General features: G+C 40.4%; 2 long non-coding RNA genes across 3 annotated transcripts in view; one reads left to right on the forward strand and one right to left on the reverse strand.

The window, feature by feature from the left end:
• Positions 1-450: 450 nt before the first annotated feature.
• On the reverse strand, positions 451-22,548 carry LOC123001880 (uncharacterized). 2 transcript variants are annotated; one of them, XR_006411173.3, is made up of 3 exons: positions 22,359-22,548; positions 10,767-10,840; positions 451-1,907 (listed from the first exon to the last, which is right to left on the reverse strand). It is a non-coding gene; the product is annotated as an uncharacterized LOC123001880 (long non-coding RNA). The 2 variants fall into 2 exon arrangements; XR_008959959.1 differs by lacking the exon at positions 451-1,907 and having other exon boundaries at positions 9,839-10,840.
• LOC125283269 (uncharacterized) overlaps positions 20,733-23,162 on the forward strand; it is a 40,009-nt gene continuing 37,579 nt past the window's right edge. Inside the window, exon 1 of the long non-coding RNA XR_008959960.1 lies at positions 20,733-20,814. This is a non-coding gene — a long non-coding RNA (uncharacterized LOC125283269). The remainder of the gene's footprint in view (positions 20,815-23,162) is intronic.

The raw sequence follows: 23,162 nt of genomic DNA on the forward strand, positions 1-23,162 counted from the left end.
GCACACGTGCGCTCTTCTCTCTCTCTCTCCAACAAATAAATAAACCTTAAAAAAAAAAAAAAAGGAAAGAAAGAAAGCACAGACCACCCCCCAACCCCAGGGAAGACACTTCATCACAAAGGACAGGCCAGATGCCTCTTGATACAATATCCACTACCTTGCTCCCAATCCTCTGCTGAAACAGGACTGCTATTAATTCTGTTTTCTAGATAAGAACCCTTAGTACAAGGAAATCAAATCACCTTCCTGTGTTATACAATAAGTACCAGAACTTGGATTTGAAACCCAGGCATCCTGGCTCCAGATTCTTCACACAATCCTAATTGCTTTAACTACCACACGATATCCTTCTGTGAAATCAGATCCACTGAAAAGTGCATCTACCTCAAATAGAAACACAATTCCAGAGAAAAGCACGCAAGAAGTTAGGTTTGGCAAATGAAACTAAAATGCATGAATATAAGTTTATTTTAGCTTATATAGTCAGAATTTATTTGATAATTTTAACCACATGCTAATTCTTAAAATGATCAGAAAATGAGCCAGGTCTTGATTTTTTAACAGTAATTTTTCTGACAAAATTGTAGGATCAAATGAAATGAAATCCTTCACTCTGCATTTCGCTTTCATATCATGATTAGGAGGAAGGTAATTTTTGTAAAAATATTTGAGAGATTCATCATTTCCCCTTTAGGCTTCTCCTAATCCTTTGATATTCAAATATTTCTCTTTTGAAGCTTCTAATCATCTTCCTTGTTGATTTTCTCTTTTTCAATTGTTAATTGGTCTAACTCAGCCTAATCCTCCTCTGCCAATGGCTCGGAATTGGATTCCAGAGAAGCCCCACATCACTTTCATCAACTTCATGATACCGTGCAGCTTTTTCAGAATGGCTGTTTCCTTTCGCATTGTATTCTCACTGTGGTGTGGGTGCTCAAAATGTTTTATAAAATCAGTGATGGTCTAAACAGCAAAAACTCTTTTGACACAATGGGAAGAAACAGGGTGAATACCTTGATAGAAATTAATTTTGTAACAACTAGTGTTTTAACTATTTTTAGGTAGTGAAGATTTTTTTGCACAACCATAACTATCTAAATTCAAGTAATGAACACTCATGTAACAAGGATCCCACATTTATAAAGATAACCTTGCAATTCCCCAGGGCTCCAGAGCTGCCAAAAGGGGGAAAACAAGAGACCCCATCTGCTCAGTTTGAGAAGTAGAACATCTTGGGAAAAGAAGCAGGAAAAAGATTTTATAAATAGAGTTGTATTTTATATGTACATTCTGCATATGGAATGCAGCTCCTATTAATATATTTCACCAAGTTTATGGGGAGAAAAGATTTTTTTCCTGTACTTTGATGAGTTCATATATGCTGTGAGCTGCCCAGAGACAGTGTATTTCTAGGGAGTTGAACTGCATGCGATCCCAATGATTTTGTTGAAGTTCCCATTGCCGTGAGCGGATAAAGGACTTCTGAAATTCAGCACCTCCCAGGCATCATCCTTCTCCCAGGGAAAAATAAATAATTAGTTCCATCTCCTTAATCTGCAGCCTTCTTGTGGAGCTGGGAAGCCAACACTTTCATGAAGAAACTTGGAACAGCATCAGTGCTGCCTACTAGTAAGTCTGGGTTTAGATGTCATCCCAAGAGTCCAGTCGACTCCTTGTCAATGAAGAGAAGTAACAGGAATCTATTCTTCAATTCAAGGAGAGTAACGCTGGTGGAGATGTTCTTTCTCCCCTCTATGCCCAGTGCCTTTCTACAGAGCGGTTTGTGTGCAAAACCTGGCCATGTGTTGTATCTGGGGATGCAGTGCATGTCTGAGTGCAGAAGAAGAAATGCAGACTCTCAGCTTTACAGAACTGGGCTTCAGAATTTCTTGTGTCTCAGGAGCTTCCTGGAGCCAAGAAGTAAAGGAACAAGTGCTATCAGTGGAATGTTCTTTCGGTTTGCATCTTAGCCTTGGAATCCATAAAACCCCTCTATTGCCAGCGTATGACTCAACTCTATTCAAGTCCACCCATTGTTATTAAGCTTGGTGTTTTGTGCCAGTCACCATGAGAGCCACATGCACACACGTGTACACACACACATGCACACCCTAGCTACCATTTTCTGCGCATGTGGTATATTCCACTCGTTGTGGTAAGAGATTTATATCCCTACCTCTTCTATGCTCACACCAACTCCTATAGGAAGGTCTTTTTATTCCTGTTCTACAATAAGGAAATTGAGGCTAAGCGGGGTTAGGAAACATACCTAAGCTCACAGAACCAACCTGCTGTGAAAAACTAGAATTTGAAACCAGGTCACCTTGACTCCAATGCCTATAATCTAAAGTTTTATCTCTCGTATATATATGTTTGTGTGTGTGTGTGTGTGTGTGTGTGTGTGTGTGTGTGTATGTAATACTATAAAATGTCTGAAAGGCATACCATGCTAGTTACTCTAATGGAGGTGAAAACAGCATCCCATTGGAAACATGTTGGTGTAAAGATTAACTGAAGCCTGAGCTCAAAGATTCTCAGAATTAGAAGGCACATCAAATGGCCTTAAATTACCCTGTATTCAAATATTCTGCACCGAATAGCAATCAGGAAGGGTGATTCCAAAACCTATTTAAACTCTGAAATATTATGATTTTAATTATTACATGATATCAGGTGCTGCTTCTCAGGTTAGTGTAGCTATACCTGCAGGGGTGTGCCAAGGACCAATTTTTCAGGGTACTGAGCATTCCAAAGATGATATAAAAACAAAAAGGGACAAATCGTTGAATTTAATGCAAAGCGTATATGATATTTTACCATAAAACAGACTTCAAAATAATTTTGTGCTTTTAGAATCCATGTAATTTCTAATTCAAAGAAAGTATGCCCATAGTTTGAATTGAGATGTCCCCTTCCTTGCAGCTCTAAGTACTAAATTTCCTCTATGGAGGGGCGCCTGGGTAGCGCAGTCGTTAAGCGTCTGCCTTCGGCTCAGGGCGTGTTCCCGGCGTTCCGGGACCGAGTCCCACATCAGGCTCCTCGGCTAGGAGCCTGCTTCTTCCTCTCCCACCCTCCCTGCTTGTGTTCCCTCTCTCGCTGGCTGTCTCTCTGTCACATAAATAAATAAAAAAATCTTTAAAAATAAATAAATAAATAAATAAATAAATAAATAAATAAATAAATAAATTTCCTCTATGGAGGTCATCAGTCCTTTTACTACGCATGAGTTTCAGAACAGGCCACGTCTTCTCTTTGTTGTGCCAAAGTCTTAGAACAGTTTTTATCTGTGCAGTCAAATGGCTCATCACCCATATTCAGATTATTAGATCAGTCAGACCCATCCAGAACCTAGGTCACACGGCTTTCCTGGCACAAAACCCACTTTCAGCCAGTTCTGTGACCCAGGGAAGACCATTCCCTTCTGGGACCCAATCTCCTTTTCTGGATGGTATGTAAGATTCTTCATCAGCTCATGTCTCTCTTTGATAGCTCTGGATCGTGAACAGAAGCTCAAAGGGAAACCATTTCTAAGCACTTGGCATTGTCCTTAACCAGAGTGTCCTACTGTGTTCCTCTGCTTACTTTAAAATAACTTAACATCTCCTAGCACCTCTGAAATAAGCCAGGCCTTGGATTCCATAGTAAGCCCTACTGACTAATATTTTGGCTGTTTAATTTCTTTGAATAAATATCAGAGGTGAGCAATGTCGTAAAAGCAGCATCTCAAGTAGGATGAGCACTGTCCACTTCAATAAAGAATCTGAACAATAAGCAAGGACTGCCTATGACATAACTAGTCACCACTGATCTCTTGGAGGGTGTCATAGTACAATGAAAATTTAATAAGTGAGAAAACCCCGCATCCCAGGGGTTTCATACTCTCCACCATGGCTAAGTAGCTTATCCACACCAACCATCCCTGGTTAAAGAAACTGCAAGGACAAATTCCCTCTGGCACCCCACCCTTCATAAGCTGCCCCATTGCCCTGCCCAGTCCAGCCTCCTTCTGCTTCTAGATGCCTCCTCTCTGCTCCTTGAATATATTTTCATGCCTCTGTGCATTTGCAGAGGCTGCTTCTCAAATGCTCTTCCCCCCAACTTGGCAAATTCCCTATTCATCCTTCATGGTCTAGGTAAATTAAGCCTGAGCTTTAGAGATACATAGAGCTGGGTTTGAATTCTTATCTTCTAATAGGTGTGTGGCTTAGGTAAACTACCTCTGAGTTTGTAAATTGAGTGCAACAATAATTACTATGCTATATAATTGCTGTGATTAGCACATTAAATACATTTTTTCAAATTATTAGTAAAATGTGTATCACGTAGTTGACCCTTGGTTATTTTTGTTATTATTAATAGCATTTTTACGGGATTTTAAATGGTATCTGTCTCACTCCTAAATCCTGTTCTTAATTATTACTCAATAATAACCATTTTGTTATTCTGAATTAGGGTTCTGCAAACTTTCTACAAGGGATAGGATAGTAAACATTCTAGGCTTTGTGGGCCATAAGGTCTTGTGAACCCTGTTGCTGCAGCATGAAATTGGACTTACTGGGATGATCATTCTGCAGGATATGCAAATATCAAATCATTATGCCATACACCTGAAACTAATGTAATGTTCTTTGTTGATTATATCTCAATTTTAAAAAGCATACTTCTGTATAAAAGGAAAAGAGTACAATCTCATTGGCCTAATACAGAAAAAGAACGGGTTATAGAGTTTTGAACTCTGATATAAAATACCAGACTTTATTCACCTTATGATGTCCAGCATCTAGCTCAGATGTCTTCAGACTATGACCCGTGGCCCAAATCTGGCCCTCCCCCTGCTTTGAAAATAAAGTTTTATTGGAACACAGCTATTCCCATTGGTTTATGTACTGTCCATTGCTGTTTTTGCACTAACGGCAGAGTTGAATACAGTGGTTGATAACAGAGACCCTTTGACCTTCAAAACCTAATACATTACTATCTGGCCTTTTTCAGAAAAAGTTTTCCAACCTAGCTTAATGCTTGGCATCTATTTTTTGAATAATGAAGAATGACCAGAAATAACCAGATCAACAATCTGGCCATAGGACCTTACAAGCTTCAGTGAAAGCAGATGGAAGGAAGCAGGAATCATAAATCTCAGAAGATTCAAAGAGGTAAGAGAACCACAAGAGTGATCATGGAGTAGAGGGTTCTAGGACTAACACTAATATCCTGTAACTCTGTTCTGTGCTCTCTACTAGATATTGATGGGCCTAACCATTTACAAAAGGGAAAGTTGAGGCCCAGAGAAGGGATAGTTTGCCCAGGATCATATACCTGGTACAACACTGGGTGGGTCCAGGCTGGCTGCAGTTCAGAGCCTTAGAAATGACATATGCACCTCATGGAGCCCTAGGCTGAAATTCTTGGATCACCCTCAAAATTTAATGGTTGCAGTAGAACTCCTAATGCCCTGCAATGTTTGTCTTTTGTTTGTTCATCATCATCTTCGTGACCTGTGGTTCCAGATGATCAGCTTATGGTGTACTTATTTTTGTAATGACTACCCATAGAATTTTAAAAACACATTAGAGCATTTCACAGATGAGCAAGTCTGTGACTGATGAGGCGTGAAATTCCCATTCAACCATATTTGCCCAATATTATTCCCTATCCTGACCCCCTTTTCTAAAGCCCATTGTACTATCATAAGGTACTTAGGATAATTCTTTTGGGAATGGTTTCATTTTTTTTATATCCCCCCTTTTAGCTGATAATATCACCATGCTACTTTGGGGTATCAACAGGCAAAGTCTTACATGATCATAGCCAGTTAATGAATTCATGTGGAACTACTTTCAGTCAAGGATAAACTATTTTTTCATTTTTGCACTGTCCAGCTGTGACCTGACTATCCCCTATATCATTCATAAACAACTGTCTCTCATAGTTAACCAGAGATCCCATTTGTTGAAGATGCCCTGAGATTGTAAAACCTTAGCAATTGAATCGAAGCTGGAGGGAAAAAGAAAATTTCACATTTATACAGAAATTTCCATTGCAGGCATTTTGGTGTGTGCATAAATTTTAAGCTTTGCTCTCTGGAGCAAATATAAGCTATCTATCCATAAAATGTCCCCTAGGATCAGAGAACTGATTACTGAACATGGAAGTGTCTAGCTCACTGTTTCTGAGTCTCTCTTCCTGCCAGTGCACACCTTTATCTAATGCATTAAACCCTCTATGCATGCCAGCACCTCAACAAGTTCCTTAACCTTGATGGAATTTCCAGGAATGCAGAACTCAGCCTGTCTGAAGGCTTCACACTTGCTTGCTGAGAAGTCTGATCCTACAAAAGTTCTACCTAAAGTTCATACTCTTTAACTTTCAGTGGCCCTTCTCCTGATTTCCAGGGCCAAATCAAGCAAGTCTTCTGTTAGGATGTAAAACACCAGCATGTGGTTGGGAACTACTCCCCTACCTCTCTCTGTAATGTCCCTCCCTCCAAGTCTAATATCTCTGGTCCAACCACCTATGATAGTTTGAAGTCCCAGGCCACCTCCATGGGCATAATGACACTCACCAGCGCTCTCTAGGAAGTCTTAAGTATTTTGCTTCATTTATTGGTTGTCATATTTGACAGTGATTGGATTTGATTGTGTGGTTAAAAGGAACAGTACACACATTGCACATCTAGTCTTTTCATGGAAACATTTCTTCTAGATTCTGGAGTCTAGAACTAAATGAGCTTTAGTAAGACCATATACATCTTTTTTTTTTTTTTCATCTGCTTCTGTATCTCCTTTGTCTTTATTTTTTCTTCAATTCTCTTAATTTTTATAAATAATAACAAAATTGTTGTGTCTAAAAGAAATAGAATGACTTGCCTGAATTCATGCTGTGAAATGACATATCCTTGCAAGTATTTAAAGCTAAGAAAATAATATTTAAGTAGAACCACTGCATGCCAAGTACTTTGAATATATTTTCTCATTCACTCTTTGCAGAAAGCTTCATGCTTTCATTCCTATTTAACAGATGGTGGGACTGAGGCTAGGAGAAAGGACTCACAAATGCTCAACAGAAGTGAGCCTAGAGCTTAACAGTTTTTTTGGAAGACCACCCTGCCCTTCAGCTCAGAGTCCTATTTAAATCACAGTCCTCTCAACCTTAGGCCAGTAATGCTGCCTCTTTCTGAGAGAAGTAATTATTCATCTTTTCCCGTCATTATAAAATCTTAGAGCAGGAAAAAACCATATGGAGGTTGTCGAGTCCAACTTGATTACTAAGAAGAAAAATATGCTCTAACGTTTGGGTTTCTGCATCGGTTTCCTTTCTACTTTCACATCTAGCGTTCTATATTTTTGTGAAGTTAATAGATTAAAAAAAAATTCATCATCACCCTCGTCCAAACAGGTAGTGTCATTTTATGACATCATGGTCACCATAGCAACAGCTGGGAGTTAGCAGCATATTGCCCTCAGAGATCACGGCGATGAGTTAACCAAGTACAGCAGCTTCCGATGCTGATGTGAACGGGAAGGGAAGACGTGGAAAAGGAGGAACAGGTGTGCTACTTTTCCTGCCAAGGTTTCTTAGACCTGAGATGAAGTGGGAGTGAACATGTGAATAATCTGAAAGGAACAAAAATAAATCTCCTCATCACCTAGCCAAAAAAAGGAGAAGGGGAGGGTTAGAGGAGAAAGTAGAAGTATTCTGGTGTCCTGTGTCCAAATGTCAGAGTGGTGAAAAATCTCAATCCTTTCCCTGCCTTTTGTCCTTGATCGTGCAGCCTATCAGAAAGATCATGGGATTAAATAGACCTGGGTAGAAATTTTTGACTACACCAGCTATAAGCTTTTCACTCTTGAGAAAGTCAGCTGACCTCTTGAATCTCAGCGATTTCATCTGTAAGAGGGGTGTGACATTTGCATCTTGAGAGTGTCAAGAAAATCAAAGGGTAATGCAACTAAGGTAGCTGGCAGCATGGAAGGCCCTCAGTCTCTCTGTTTTTCTTTCAAGGTGGTGCGATTTAGACTTACAGACTATGGTAGTCAGTGATGGGCACCTGGATGGCCATTGTGCCCAATTATACTGCTTTGCATGTCAGAACTATCCCGTTATTAGTTAACTTCTAAATAAAAATGTATGATTTAAGTCCCACTTACGCAATAATTATCAGTTCTGGGTACGTTTTGCTTTGTGAGCTTGGTCAAACCCCTTCACTTCTCTAGACCTTAAAATTGTATGAAGAGAAAAATAAGATTATTATGCTTCTGTTATTCTTTGCTATTTATAATCACACCTTGATGTCATTTAGCTGTTAACATGCCTTTCTGTACCCATGGATTTATCCATCACTGTAACTGCAATATTGAAGTTGGTTATTTACCTCTATTCTTCTTTGTTTAATGAATATCTTTCTTTTTTTTTCTTTTTTTTTTTTTGAAAGATTTTATTTATTTATTTGACAGAGATAGAGACAGCCAGCGAGAGAGGGAACACAAGCAGGGGGAGTGGGAGAGGAAGAAGCAGGCTCATAGCTGAAGAGCCTGATGTGGGGCTCGATCCCATAACGCCAGGATCACGCCCTGAGCTGAAGGCAGGCACTTAACCGCTGTGCCACCCAGGCGCCCCTAATGAATATCTTTCTAACTAGACTTTAGTGAGTAGGTTTTGCATGTGTTTTGCTTATTGCATCTCCAGGTTCTGGCACTGTATCTCACACAGAGAAGGTGTTCGATATATACATTTGTTCAGTAAGCAGATGTCTAGTAGATATCATTATTTGAGATAAGCACTCAAAATGTTTGCAAAATATTATTGAATACCTCTGAGTCCACTCACTGAATTAGCCAGACGTGTCCTTGCATATGTCTGACTTTGTCTATATCTCTGTCTTTTGTCCTTGAGTCTCTGTTTCAAGCTGAGTCTATTTCTCTGTGTGTCCAGCTTTATCTCTCTAAATAGACCTATGTCATTCTCTTCTTTCTGTGCCTTTAAAAAAAGTCTCCCTCCCTGTCTTCTACACTGGGTCTCCCTTTTTTTGCTCCTGGGTCTTCAGAAGATTTTTTCTTGGGACTCCCCTGCCAACATAATTCTGTGTGAGTTACATTCGTTTGCAAAACCTTTCACTGCATGAAGATGTTCTATTAGTAAAAGTTCATTTTTTTTTTTGTCCTGACAGAGCATATCATACATCACCAAGTCTGTAGAGTCATTAGCTATGAAATTAATCAAGATGGAGGAAAGCAGAATAAAATCCTAGACCTCTGTGAAACTGACTGTGTCTCGGGATCAGCTGCGCCTACTCTGTAGGATTCAGTCCTCTCAGGACTCCTTGGCCATTCCTGCTTCTGAAGGCACAATGAGGGAGGCTGTTATTCACCCCAGCAGATATTATGATACTGCTGTTCAGAGACAGAACGGGACCAGAGGAACCGAGGGTTGAGTATCTCAAGTACAAAATATCCCACCTGGGAGCTCTCGTTACTGTTTTGAGAGAAAGTATTTATCTGCCAGAACTTCTTTCAGTTTAGGTGAAGGGTTAACTGCATCTACCCTTGTGGCATGAAGAAGAGCTTGTTTTCATATCTCTGCCCTGCCCAGTATACAACTTTTAGGGAATGCTGCCTTAAGATTATGATATGATTAGGAATAAAACAAGAAAGCAGAATGTATGTAACTCTCTAAGAAGCATTTGATCTTTATATAAATTATATTCATTGGTTGCTTTCTTGGTCTTAATGTTCTCTGGGCCTCAGTTTCCATGTCAATAAAATGGAAATAATGATGCCCACTCTCCATTTCCCTTACAGAGCTGTGACAGTAAAAGAAAAGAATAAAAGTAACAGTGAGATGTTAAAATGACAGTTGTATTGCTTAAGATTCTCAAAAGTAACTTTGTCAAACAAAACCATATGTTGGGATTAAAAACAAAACATGTGACTATTAATCACACACTTTCTGTCCAGCACGTGGAATGTGAAAGGCAGCACAGTGTCATGGGACAAAGAGAACACTGGTCACAGCACATCTCTACCCTTGATGACTTGTGTGACCTCAAGTCTGTGAGCTTCAATTACACATCTGTAAAATGAAGACAATGGAAGTCTCTTGTCAGAGTGTTGCTTTAAGAACAGAATGAGTTCATGTACATCCACTTGCCTGTATTTCCTCTTGAAATAGTATTAGCTAAACATTATGTTCTTGCTTGTTTCAGTTTGACTGTACAATCTTTACAGAATGGATATGGTCTAGCGTGCTGTTCTTCTCCCTTGTCATTCTTCTTTCTCCTGGATATTTGCATCAGTTTTTCTCTGGAATCCATCATTCGGCAGCTTTTACTCAGTTTCATGGACTATGTAAAGTGGTTAGCATACATTATCTCATTTACTCCTCTAAACAACTGTATCAAAATTAGGCATTATCTCCAATACACCAAGAGTTGGTGAAAAGTTTCCTGTAGTTAGTAAGCCAGAGTCCCAGCATCTAAGCTCATCATCCTTCACCTCTGAAGTCAGAGTGCATTCCTCTTTATCCCATTGCTTCTCGTCAAGCTTTCTCTAGTTGCTGTAGAATCTCTGAATCTCCCCTGGAATCTGAGATGGGTTTGATGCTCAGGTATAAGGAACGAGCAAGTCTAAGGTCAGGTTGGATTTCCAAGCAGCAACTGATGTGCTTGCTTTTCATTCTTGTTCTTTCAAATGCAATATAACACACAGCCCAGCAGGTGACCAGAGCCTGGTAAATTGTAATAATAGTAATACTGTGTATCAATGTCGTACCTTTCATCTGGAGGCATCTGAGGACTTCCAACATTAATTAAACTTCACAGCATCCCACTTCTTTAATGTCGACACTGTACCAATTTTAAAGAGAGATAAACTGAGATGATAGTGACTCTCATAAAGGACAAAATCAAGGTGGATCATTTGTCAGAGGCCTCTTTAGCAGATGATAGGGGCCCACCCAGTCTCTAAATTGACTGAAGCAATCATTACATGAGTATGTCGGAGAAAGCACCAGCTGTGAAGTCAGTAGACATACAGTCTGACCTTTTTGTTTGTTCGGGGTGAATAAAGTCAAGCCACTTCTCCTTTTCATTCTTTATTTACCCATCAGTAAAACAAGGGAGCTGCTGATCACTACCTTACTTAGCGACATTTAATGCTCATGGCAATATCGTCCTTAAAAGTAATCTGCCTAGTGTCCTAAACAGTGCTTCATGAACTTATGCCACCAAGATGTTTGAGAATTGACTCAGGGTTGGGGTGGGGGTTAGGGAGCTTATCAAAGAAATGAAAATTCCCAGGACCCACAAGGATTCTAATTTAGTAGGTCTGAAATGGGACTCAGAATGGAAAATTTTTAAACACTCCTCAAATGTTCTGATGCAGCCAGGTTTGGGACCCACTGAAGGCCAAACTTTGCTTTGATTTTTGCATTTTCACAGGTTATAGTGAGACTTTCTGGTCGTAGCCCATCTGCCCCCTGCCCCACACCTTTCTCCCATACTAATTACTGCCCCAGATTTCATCTTAAAACATGGATAATCATTCTCAACAGCAATTTAAAAAATGCTTCTATTGAGGTAGATCATAGGTAATCTACTTATGTTGATATACCAGAAAGGTTCCAAAGGAAATTTTGATTCTATAATAAAAGCAGATCATCACTTACTGTATGCCAGGCACTGTTAATTATTTTTACATATACCAATTGATTTGATCTTTACAACAGTCTAATAGGTAGATAACTCATATTATTATCCTTATTCTATAGGTGTGGAAACTAGGGCACAGAGAGGTTAAGTAATTTGTCCAAGATAATGAAGTAGAGCTAAGATTTGAACCCAAAAACCTCAGCTCCAGAGTTTCCTCTCAAGCCCTATTTATATTATCTCAAACAATCCAGAGGAAAGAGATGATTCTAATAACTGCCTACTATGAAGTACTTAAAACACTGAGACCTTTGAGAATCTGAACATCTGTCCCCAAAATTTTTGGCTGTCATTTGGAAAGGCAACAGACTTACCTCTGTGGCTTTTGAGTGAAATTACAAAGATAGCACATTATGGGTAAACACAAAGGAACTGACATTTTTAATAGACCTGTCAGAGATTTTGATGGTCAGAGTTAGACTTCTTCAAGGAGGTAGTGAGCTAACCATTGCAAGAGGTTCTCAAAAAAAATGCTGAGTGGTAAATTCACAGGGATTCTGTTAATGGAATTTTTCTATAACAGATCAACTGCCTTTCTGGAAAAGAAAAAAATACAACTTAATATCCTCAAAAGGAGGATATCAAAATAGAGTCTCAATAGTGTTGTATGCACATTGTTCGGTACATAATAATAATGAAAATATTACTATTTATGTGGAGAATCTGGAAAATGTGGGCCCAAACCTGGAAACTGGACTGATATAACCCAGTTATTGAAATTAGGGGGAAAAAAAGAATTTAAAGCAACTGTCATAAAAATTCAAGGATTTAAAGGAATGTATGGTCATAATAAGTGAATCTCCAGCAACCAAGTAGATATTATAAAGAAGAACCAAATGGAGATTTCAGAAACAAACAAACAAACAAAATTTTAATATCTAAAAGGAAAAATTCACTACTTTAGTGGAATAGCAGATTGGAAACAGCCGCAAAAGAGGTGAGCAAATTTGAAGACATAATATTAGAAATTAACCAAAATGAAATACAGAGAAAATACAAAGACTGAAAGAAAAAAAGAAAAAGCAAACCTTAGTGACTTGCAGGACAATATCAAGCACTGTAACATCTATATAATTTGAGTATTGAGAAGAGATGATGGGACAGAAAAATAATTGAAGAAATAATGGTGAAATTTTCCCCAAATTTGGTGGAAGATATAAACTTACAAATCCAAGCACATCCAAAAGGAAAAAGAGAAAAAAGTCCCCAAAAGGATAAAAGCAAAGACAATGACATCTAGGAACATTATAATCAAACAATCAAAAATTAAAACATTGAATGAATCCAAAGAAAATGATACATCAGATATAATAAAACAAGGATGTAAATGATAGGTGACTTCTCACCACAATCAGTGGAGAACCAAAGACAATCAAATGACATTTTTAAAGCCCTGGGGATGGCAGTGAGGAATGGTCAACCTAAAAGTCCATATGAGTGAAAATATCCATGAAAGATGAAGGCAAAATTAAGACATCTTTAGATTTTTTTTAAAAAAATTGAGATAATTTGTCTCCTGAAGACTGGAAATCCAAGAAATGCTGAAAGAAGTTCATCATGCTAAAGGAAATTGACAGATCTACGGAAAGAGATAGTGTTAAGCATAAGGGTAAACCAAAAAGACAATTTTTAAAATTTTCTTAGGGGCACCTGAGTGTCTCAGTCGGTTCAGCGTCTGCCTTCGGCTCAGGTCATGATCCCAGGGTCCTGGGATCTAGTCCTGCATCAGGCTCCCTGCTCAGTGAGGAGTCTGCTTCTCCCTCTCCCTCTCCTCCCCCCACTCGTGCTCTCTCTCTCTCTCATTCTCTCTCAAATAAATAAAATCTTTAAAAATTTTTTCTTAATATATTTAGATACATATGATTATTTAAAGCAAAAATTATAATACCATATATATACTACACACATAGAAGACAGATGACACCATAAGAAAAAAAAGAGGATAGTAAATAGAACTCTACTGTTGCAAGGATCTTTCACTTTACTGGAAACAGTGACATTAACTCTAAGTAGAGTGTAATAACTTAAGGATGCATATTGGAATCCCTAAGGCAATCATTAAAAAAAAAAAAAAATGAAGAGGTATAGCTGAAAAGCCAATAGAGGAATTAAATGCTAGAAAATATTTGATTAACCCAGATGAAGTCAGTAAAGGACAAATAGAAAAGTGATAAGAAAATAGTAGACCTAAATCCAACTATATGAATAATAATATTAAACCTGAATGAACTCAACATTACAATTAAAAGGCTGGGATTGTCAAACTAAATAAAAAAGCAAGATGCGATGCTTTGCAGAGTACTTCAAATAGGAAGTCACAGGTAGTTTAGAAGTTAAAAGATGCAATAAAAATACCATGCAAAAACATTAAGATGAAGAAAGTTGAAGTGACTACATTAATATCAGAAAAGATAGTGTTCAAGACAAGGAGCACTTTCATTTTTAAAATTATTGCGAATGTATAGAAAAATTGAGAAGTAGTTTTGAAAATCTCTATATACTTTGCACCCAGATTCTCCACATGTTAAGCTCCACTTTTCACAATATCACTCTCTCTGCATCTCTCTTTCTTCTTGCTCCCCCCCCTCCCTTTCTTTCCCTTCATGAAGATCTGTGCACACACCCCCAAGCCTGCAGATCGTTTTTTCCCTGCACCACTTGGGAATATGCTGCATACATAATTCTCATTTACACTTAAATATTTCATTGTGTGTTTTCCCCCCAAACCATGACATTCTCTTACATAAGCAGGAATATGATGATAAAAATCAGGAAATTTAACATTGCTACCATATTAATATCTAATTTATAGATCCTATTTCATTGTTCTCAGTCATCTCACTAAGGTCTTTTTTTTGTAAGCAAGTGTAATTTTTCTTCTAGTTCAGAATTTAATTCAGGATTAAACGTTGAACCTAATTGTTATGTCCCTTTACTTTCCTTTGACATAGAATGACTCCTCGGCCTCTGCCCTTCATGACCTTGAGATTTTAGAAAATCACAGGTCTTCTTTGGTAGAATGTACCTCAAATTGGGCCAGTCTTCTGTTCACTCATGATCAGGCTCAGGTTCTGCATTTTTGGCAGAAGTACTTTGGAAGTGATATTGTGCCCCTTTCTCTGCAAAAAATTAGAAAGAAGATGTCTGTTTGTTCTATTTCTGGTGATTAACTTTGATCATTCAGTCAAGGTGCTCTCTGATTTTCTCCTCTACTGATACTATTTTTGCGTTTGTCATTAATATCTTATTAGAAGATTCTTTGAGACCATGCAAATATCCTGTTTCTCATCAAGCTTTTTCCTATTGGCTTTAGTATCCACTGGTGATCCTTACCTGAAACAATTATTACTAAGGTAGCTTCCATTTGAAAGCAAAGAGAAAAGGCAGAGATAAAGAGCAACAATTGATATAGTCAATTCATTAGGATGACATAGTAATCGTAAAGGTATACATGCCTAATAACAGAGCTTCAAAATACATAAAGCAAAACTGACAGAATTAAGGGGAAAAAGATACAAATCCACAATCATCGCTGAAGATCTTAAAATACATGAAGCAAACTGTTAGAATTAAAGAAAAAGAGATAAATCCTCAATCATAATTGAAGATTTTAACACTGTTCTTCAATAAGGGATAGATAACAAGAAGTCAGTAAGTATATAGCGATGAATAACACTATCAACCACATTGACATATGTGACAATTATACCACATTATACCCAGAAACTATAGAATGTACCAACTTTTCTAATATATATAGAATGTTCACCAAGATAGACCATATGCTGGACTATTAAATAGTTCTCAAAAAACTTGAAAAAAATAGATATCTTACAGAATATAGCCTCTAATCAAATGGAATTATATTAGAAATCAATAATTTTAAGATATCTAGAAAAGCCCCCAACATTTATAAATTAAAATGCTACTGGAGTGCACAGTGCTTTAACCAAGGAAGTGACCTTATCAACAAAATCTAGATTCCACTGTATGATACACTTAGGGAGTCTTGGGAGATAAATACTATCTTAATGCATTTTGTTACTATTTGATATTTACAAATTTCAACAGATAAACAGGTAAAGAAAGAATGACAAGTATAATTAAATATAGACACAGATATTTAATCCCATGATTTGGCAAAGACTTTCCTTGGTGAGGAAAGTAAAGCACGGGCCAGAGCCCATGCCACCCTACCGGCTGGGCAGAGTGATTCCCCCAGATATATATAGGAAGGAGACCCAGTGCGTTTCATAGGGACTGCATAGGACCCTATGGTTTCAGGGGCTCTCTTCTCCATGATTTTGGGAGAATAGCAACCTTGCTTTCCCCAGATTCCAGCTTTTAGAGAAGTTGACATTATTCTGGCTCAGGGAACTATAGAAATGAAGCAGCAGCAGCAGAATTACCTGGCAGCACATCCCTGCATAAATGCCACTGGATCTTTATTAGAATGGGAACAGAATGCTTCAGAGCAGCTGACCTCAGGGGGTTATTTCTGCCAGTAGACTGTGGAATAAAATTGCATCTATACCCAGAAATACATTTATACATTTTATTTTCTTTTGTTTTACCTCTAGTAACTAATTTTTCTATTATGAACACTATTCTTTATATAAGATATATATGTGTGTGTGTGTATATACATATATATATATATATATGGTTTTTTATTTTAAAAGTAAAAGTGAATTCAATGCTCAAAGCAAGGAAAGTTTTTCTTTTTTCATTACCCTTTTAGAACATTGTACTGTTCCCATTATTTCGGGAGATAATCAGTGCTTTAAAATGATTAGGAAACTAAAGGGGGAAAAGTCACACTTGATTTGTTTTTTCAGGTGATAAACTTCACACTTGAGAGGGAGAGAGGGAACCGAGAATGTATCTATGCAAGTTAGGAACCAGTGTGCTAGTCAAAATGGGTGTCAGGAAGAAAAAGACAGAAGGGGGGCATTGCAAATTAAGAAAAGCAATTCAGTGACGAAGTGACTCAAAAGGTCAGGCTGATAAGAGTCCCTGCAGGGCGAGAACCAGAAATCACAAGATGCAGCCCACGCAGGCCCACATGAAGGACCAGAATAATTGATGATATGAGAGCCAGGATCTGCGTAATTCACAGGATCTTAAACCACCCACAGACGTGCAGCCCAACTGTCTCTGTGCAAAAATCCCGGAGTTTGGGTAACAGTGGGAGGGTTTGGGGCTGCAAGGTGATAGGGTAATTAAAGAGAAGGTTTATAGAGACTGGGGCCTGGAACTTGCCCCTGCTCACTCGCTATGTTTTGAAGATAAACAGGGACAGTGCTCATGTAAGAATCAAAGTCCCCACTCGTTGTGAGTATGTGTGCCAGTCTCTAATGACATAGGGCAATGCTCTCTGGCCAAAAGCTGGGATAGAGTTGATGTGTAGCTTCAAAGCTTAAGGAGACATCCTCCTGCTCCTCCAATCTCACTTGAGCTGCCACACTCAAGCCTGCCTCGGGGAATTCCCAGTGGGGACTCTGGGGTAGCTTGTGCTTTCTGCCTCTCGAAGAGGTCAAGGGCATGCAAGAAAGATACTAGTATCTAGTCCCAGCTTTCTAAGGCACAGTAAACCTGTCTACTATTAATCGTGGCTCCATGAGTGACTCAGACTTGACCAATCTGATGAACAACTCTTCCTGCCTTGGAAGAAAGCCAGGCAGTGGGTGGAGAGTGGCCAGCCTGGTGTGGAAAGAGAGGCAGAACAGGCCCCGTATGCCATCCCAAGGAGCTGTCACCTGCAAGCATACACATTTCAGCATGTGTGAGCCTGGGTGTTGTTCCCTAACCACTTGTCCCCTTGAAGGGACTCTTGCTTCCCTTGATGGCTATTCTCATTGCTTCCTGAACCCTCAGTCTTGTTACCTTGCCTCTGACTCTCATGACCATCTCTGTGATTTCTCCAAATCAGGAAGGGTCAGCTCTTGTGCTGGTACAGTGTGAACTCGGGAAATCACTTAAACCCTCTGGGTCTGCCATGTTTATTAATGTTTAGATTCATTCACCTGGTGCGAAGCCTTGTGCTAGGAACCTTGGACACAAAGGTGAACAGCTGCTGCCTTGGATGTTCTCACAATGCAGTGAGGGAGGGAGCAAACTCATCCAGACTGTGGCAGGCGCTAGAGTCTGCCAGGGCTGCCGTCACAAAATTCTCACAGACTGGCTGGCTGAAACAACAGACACTTTCTCACAGTTTCTCACAGTTATGAAGTCTGGAACTCCAAAATCAAGGTGTCAGCACTATTGGTTTCTGCTGAGGCTCTCTCCTTGGGTTGCAGGCGGCCACCTTCTCCCTGGGGCCTCAGTGATCTCTCCTCCAGGCACACTCACGTCTGTGTCCCAGTCTCCTCTTGTAAATACATTCGTTGTATTCTATTAGGGCCATCCATATGACCTCGTTTTACCTTAATTACCTCATTAAAAGCCCTGTCTTTAAATACAATTATATTCTGAGGTACTTGGGGTGAGGACTTGAACATGAATGTTGGGGGGGGACACAATTCAGCACAGAAAAGAGACACTGTGTTGGATAGAAAAAATAAAACATAGTCTCCACCTTTGAGATATTTTCAGGCCAGTGGGAAAGGCAAGACTTCCATCTAAATATAAATCAGGCAGGGATTTAGCACTTCAGAAGCTTACATTAAAATTGAAGAAATAAAACATATTTGCAAATAAATAGTATTATAAGTATTTGGAAAGTTTCCATGGAAGAGATGGTAAGAATGTTAAGACTTGATTAGAAGGAGCTATGCCTGCCCTCCCTGTCACTAATAACATTGGTCCTTATTAGGACATTTGTCTTCCTACCCAGCAGTAAACTCTCAACACAATGATGCTACTGGGGCCGGTGGGGGAAGCAGGAGGGATGAGAATCTGGTCCTGTAGTTCAAACTGCCACATCCCATTTGATAAATTCAAACTCTCTTTTTCAGCATTTTCAAAGTTTGTTGTTAAATATTGCCATTCAGCTAAGCAGTCCTAATTCATTCAAATCTGCTTATGCCATGTAAGCTAGAAGGAGCCTTAGAATTCTGGGGAATTGAAGAGGAATGTGGATGGGATCTAGGGAAAGCGGGGATTCTCCAAAACAGTCATCAATTTTGTGATGATGTACATTGTATTACGGTAGGGTCCATATTACTCATTACATGATGATAATGTCACTCCTTTACAGAAACCTTCCAAAGGCTTCCTCCCATGGCACCTGGAATAAAACCAGTTCTCATTACCAGGCCCTATGTGATCTGATCCTGGTCCTCATCTCTGACCACTCTCCCCCTCAACTCACTGAACCACAGCTACCCCCACCTTCTTTCTATTCCAAAAACACACCAGACTGGTTGCTGCTTCAGGCAGTTTACTCCAGCTGCTGCCTCCACGTGGAATGTCCTGCCACAGATCTGTGCCTGTCTGGTTCCTCCTGGTCATTCAGATCTTACCTTAAATAGCACCTTCTTCACACCAAATTATTAACTTTCTCAAGCATTGTTTATCACATGACCCTCATTATCCTGCCTTGTTTGGGCTATAACCATATCACGTTCTGAAATTATTTTCTCTGTATATGGGTTCACTTGCTTATCTCATCCTACACGACTAGAATGTAAGCTCCATGAAGCCAAGGCCCATATTTATCAATGTTGTCCAAACATCTGCAGTTGCACTGGGCACATGGCAGGTGATTAATACATATTTGATGCCTAGATCCTCAAACTGATCCATGATCCAGTACTCTAGGCTGTGCTCATCAGACAGACAAATAGCAAAGAGGTGAAACTGAGAAACACTAATTGCATTGAATCTATTCATTTTTTAAAGATTCATTTATTTATTTTAGAGAGAAAGAGAGAGCATGAGTGTGAGTGGGAGGAGGGGCAGAGGAAGAGAATCTTCAAGCAGACTCCCCTCTCTGCACAGAGCCTGACATGGGCCTCTATCCCATAACCCATGAGATCACGATGTGAGCTGAAACCAAGAATCAGAGACCCAACCAGCTCAGCCACCCAGCTGCCCCTCAGGTCATTTTTAAAATGAGGAAGATGAAGCCCAAAGGAGTCCATTCATTTTAACAAGCCCTATATTGTACCATTCAAGCTCTTTTGCCATCCAGGAACTCTTGTTTGGGCCTGATCCTGTTGTCAACATTCTCCTTGAAACATGGCACTGGGAACACCTCATAACAGGTGACTGAAAGAGAATAGAAAAATGTCCTCCCTTACCCTGACCCCACCCCCACCCCACACTTCAGATTTTCTTTCAATATCCTCCTTGAGCATCAGGCATCATCAGGCAGCTCATCCCTTGAAGCTCTTTTGGAAGCAGTTGCCGTATTTTCTGTTATTAGTTATTACCAATCCAAACAAACACTTCAGTTTTCCCAAACTCTAGGAGGAGGTATTTTTTTAAAGGCCATCTTAATTATGCATAAGCAATGGAGAATCACAGAGGATTCATTAACATAATAAACAGAAGTAGGTTTCCATCATCCCACAAGCAAGGTGATATAAAAACAGCCAACATTTGCTGCTCAGCAACCGTGGGTTTCTTTTCCAGTCTCCTCCTGGCTTCCTTAGTTTTGGGGGAACTCTACTCTCTGCCCACATTTTCACCTGAGGGGAAAGGGAGGGCTTTAAAGAGGAGGTGGCTCTTGATCTTAGCCTTGAGAGAGAGATGGAAATAACACCAGGAATACATCCAAAAGAGATTCTTAAAACAACAGAGATGATAAAATATGAAGAAGAGTGGAAATAGGAGAAGGGCATAGTCTTAGCACCGAGAGACAGGAGATCCAATCCCACCTCCACCACTCACTAGCTGTGTGACCTTGGACGGGCTGTATAATCTCTCTATTTTTTCCTCTGATGACATTATACCCTGCTTCATTGGGTTATGAGATAAATTTACAAGTATGGATCTCTTAGCACAGTGCCTGGCACATCCTCAGAAACTCTAGTTCCCTCTACCCAAAGTATTTAGTATCATTCTGTGCCCTTCCCACCTCTTCCCCTTATCTTAACTTGAGAAGTTGACCTAACTTGATTCTTCCCGGGGCCTCGGGGCTGGATCAAGAAGCCTGCAGGCTCGGAGTGGTAAGTGCCTGCCAGTTGGCAGGGAAGAATGGTGTGCTGGAGTGGGGATTGAACTGTTGCCATTGGAGATGGCAACAGATGCTTCCTGGTTGAGGCTGAGTTGGCTAAATCAGGGCTCTGTGGTTTGAGACAGAATCCCAATTATTTCCAATTAGGAGATCGCAACGACAGCTGCTCTTCACCCAGCCCCTCCTCACTGCTGCCGACCTGGCCTCCTTCAGTTGAAAGCTATAACCTGAACTGGAGATTTGTATGTGAGAGCATGCTCAACACACATCGTATTTGAATTCTTTAAATCTCTCTCTCTCTGGACCTGAGGTCCCGCACCCCTTAGCTTAACAGTAGTCCTGGGAGGAGACAAAGGGCAGTGGAAGACCTGAGTTCAATTCCCAGCTCTACCACTTGCTGGCTGTTTGCCCTTGGGCTTGACCTTGGGCACTTGTAAATTCTGTCCTCTCATCTGATAGGAGGTTGATAACTTGAGTCCTGTTTTGATAGAGAGAGATGCCCAGTGTGAAAGGGCTTTGGAAATGGGGAGGGACTCTGCAGCGTCCTCCCTGTCATTGAAGGCAGCCCCTTCAGTCTGAACTCAGCCTGATCTAGCCAGTGGCAGATGAACTCGAACTCGGGGCAAAGTCAGATCTGCATGATGCAAGTATGCTGTAAGGCTTAAGCCAGTCATTTCACCTCTCAGAACATTTCTGTGTCTTTCAAATTGAAGGAAAATTAGTAGTAGGTTGCTTGCCTCGCAGGGTTTACAGTTTTATGAGTGTAATGCAGAGTCCTTTGTAAACTGTAAAGTGCTGTGTACACATGAGCAATTATTATTATGTTCTTAGGGCTTTTTTTGGTTTGGCACCAGTTGAGTCAGCTGAATGCTCTGAGCAAGAACAATCTGTTTTCTTTCCTCTTGGCAAAGAGCACAAAAGACAGAGCAGCTCATAGAAACTGGGGCAGGAGAGAAAAGTTAACTCTCTTTTGCTCTCCCTCTCTCTTTCCCCTACACACACACACACACACACACACACACACAACACACACACACACACACGTACACATGACTCCCCCACAGATTCCCACAAGTCCAGCATCCCAAATACCACAGAGGAACGTGGGAAGTGGCCTCATTTCTTAACCAGTTTCTGTATCCCTAGTCTCGATGCTCCCTGCTCATTGCCCAGATATAGTTAAGATCTAAATTAAGAACAAGTCCCTGGCAGTAGGCCTCGTCACATTGTGTGCAGCCCCAGACTTGGACCCCAGGTGACTGACTCTGCCATTTCTTGAGTGTCTCTTCAACCCCCAAGTCAATCAGTCTCCAAATTATGTTTCTTTTATGTCGAAAATCTCTAAAATCCTCCGACTTCTCTTCCATCCTAGTTCAGGCCACTACGCCCCCCCCCCCCCATCCTTCCCCTCACTCCTCCCTCCGCCCCCTCCTCTCACCCTTTACCTCCTCCCTTCTCCTCTCCTCCAACCCCTCCCCACCCCTGAAAGAGCCTCCTTGCTAGCCTCCCTGTGTCCACCCCAGCTCTTCTTCTTACCACAGGGATCTTCTTAAAATGCAAAAGTCACTCCTCTGCCTAGAACTCCTCAGTCCCTCGCTTCTCTACAGGAACAGACAAAGGCCTTCCTCACATAGCTCCTAGGCCTCCACATGATCTGGCTGTCTCTGTTTTGCTTCTGCAATACTCCCCCTTTGTCCTCAGAGCGCCAACAATCCTGCCGCTCTGTCCGGGTAACCTGATCTTTCTGCTTCTGTGGTCTGTTGGTGGAAGGTCTCAGGCAAGCCCCTCCTACCCTGCCTACTTTGGCCCACTTCCGACTCATTAACTTTGGACTCCTCTGTGGGTACCAGTTCCCAGGTCCTCCCACCAGGAGCACCTTCCTCAGTGTCTCAGAATGGGGTCGTCCTTGTACTGTACATGCCCATGGCACCTCAGCTTTTCCTGTATGGCGGGACCCTGGCTTACCGTTATACTTGCAGTTCTGCCGGCAACACAATTAATGAATCCCGAAATTCTAAGCTCTGAGAGTACGGGAATCAGATGTTTGCTGACCACGTGGTCCTAGCTGCTCACACAGTGCTGGGCACAAAATAGCTTTGAAGGAATGAACGTGAATTCGGGCATTCGTGTATTCCTCTCATTGTCTCCTTTCCCATCTACAAAATGGAACTGATGTTACCTTTCCTGCCTATTTAAAAGATAGAAGAGACAAAGGCGATAATGCGTCTGGTAAGGGCAGTGCAAATAAAGCATCGTGTTTTGAACCAGCACGATGTCCACTGAGTCAGCAGAGGCCAGAGGAGTCAGAGGGAGGAGGCGTTGCTTGGGTTTGCATCCCAG

The sequence above is a fragment of the Ursus arctos genome, unplaced genomic scaffold (assembly GCF_023065955.2).
Source record: "Ursus arctos isolate Adak ecotype North America unplaced genomic scaffold, UrsArc2.0 scaffold_18, whole genome shotgun sequence".
NCBI lineage: Eukaryota > Metazoa > Chordata > Mammalia > Carnivora > Ursidae > Ursus > Ursus arctos.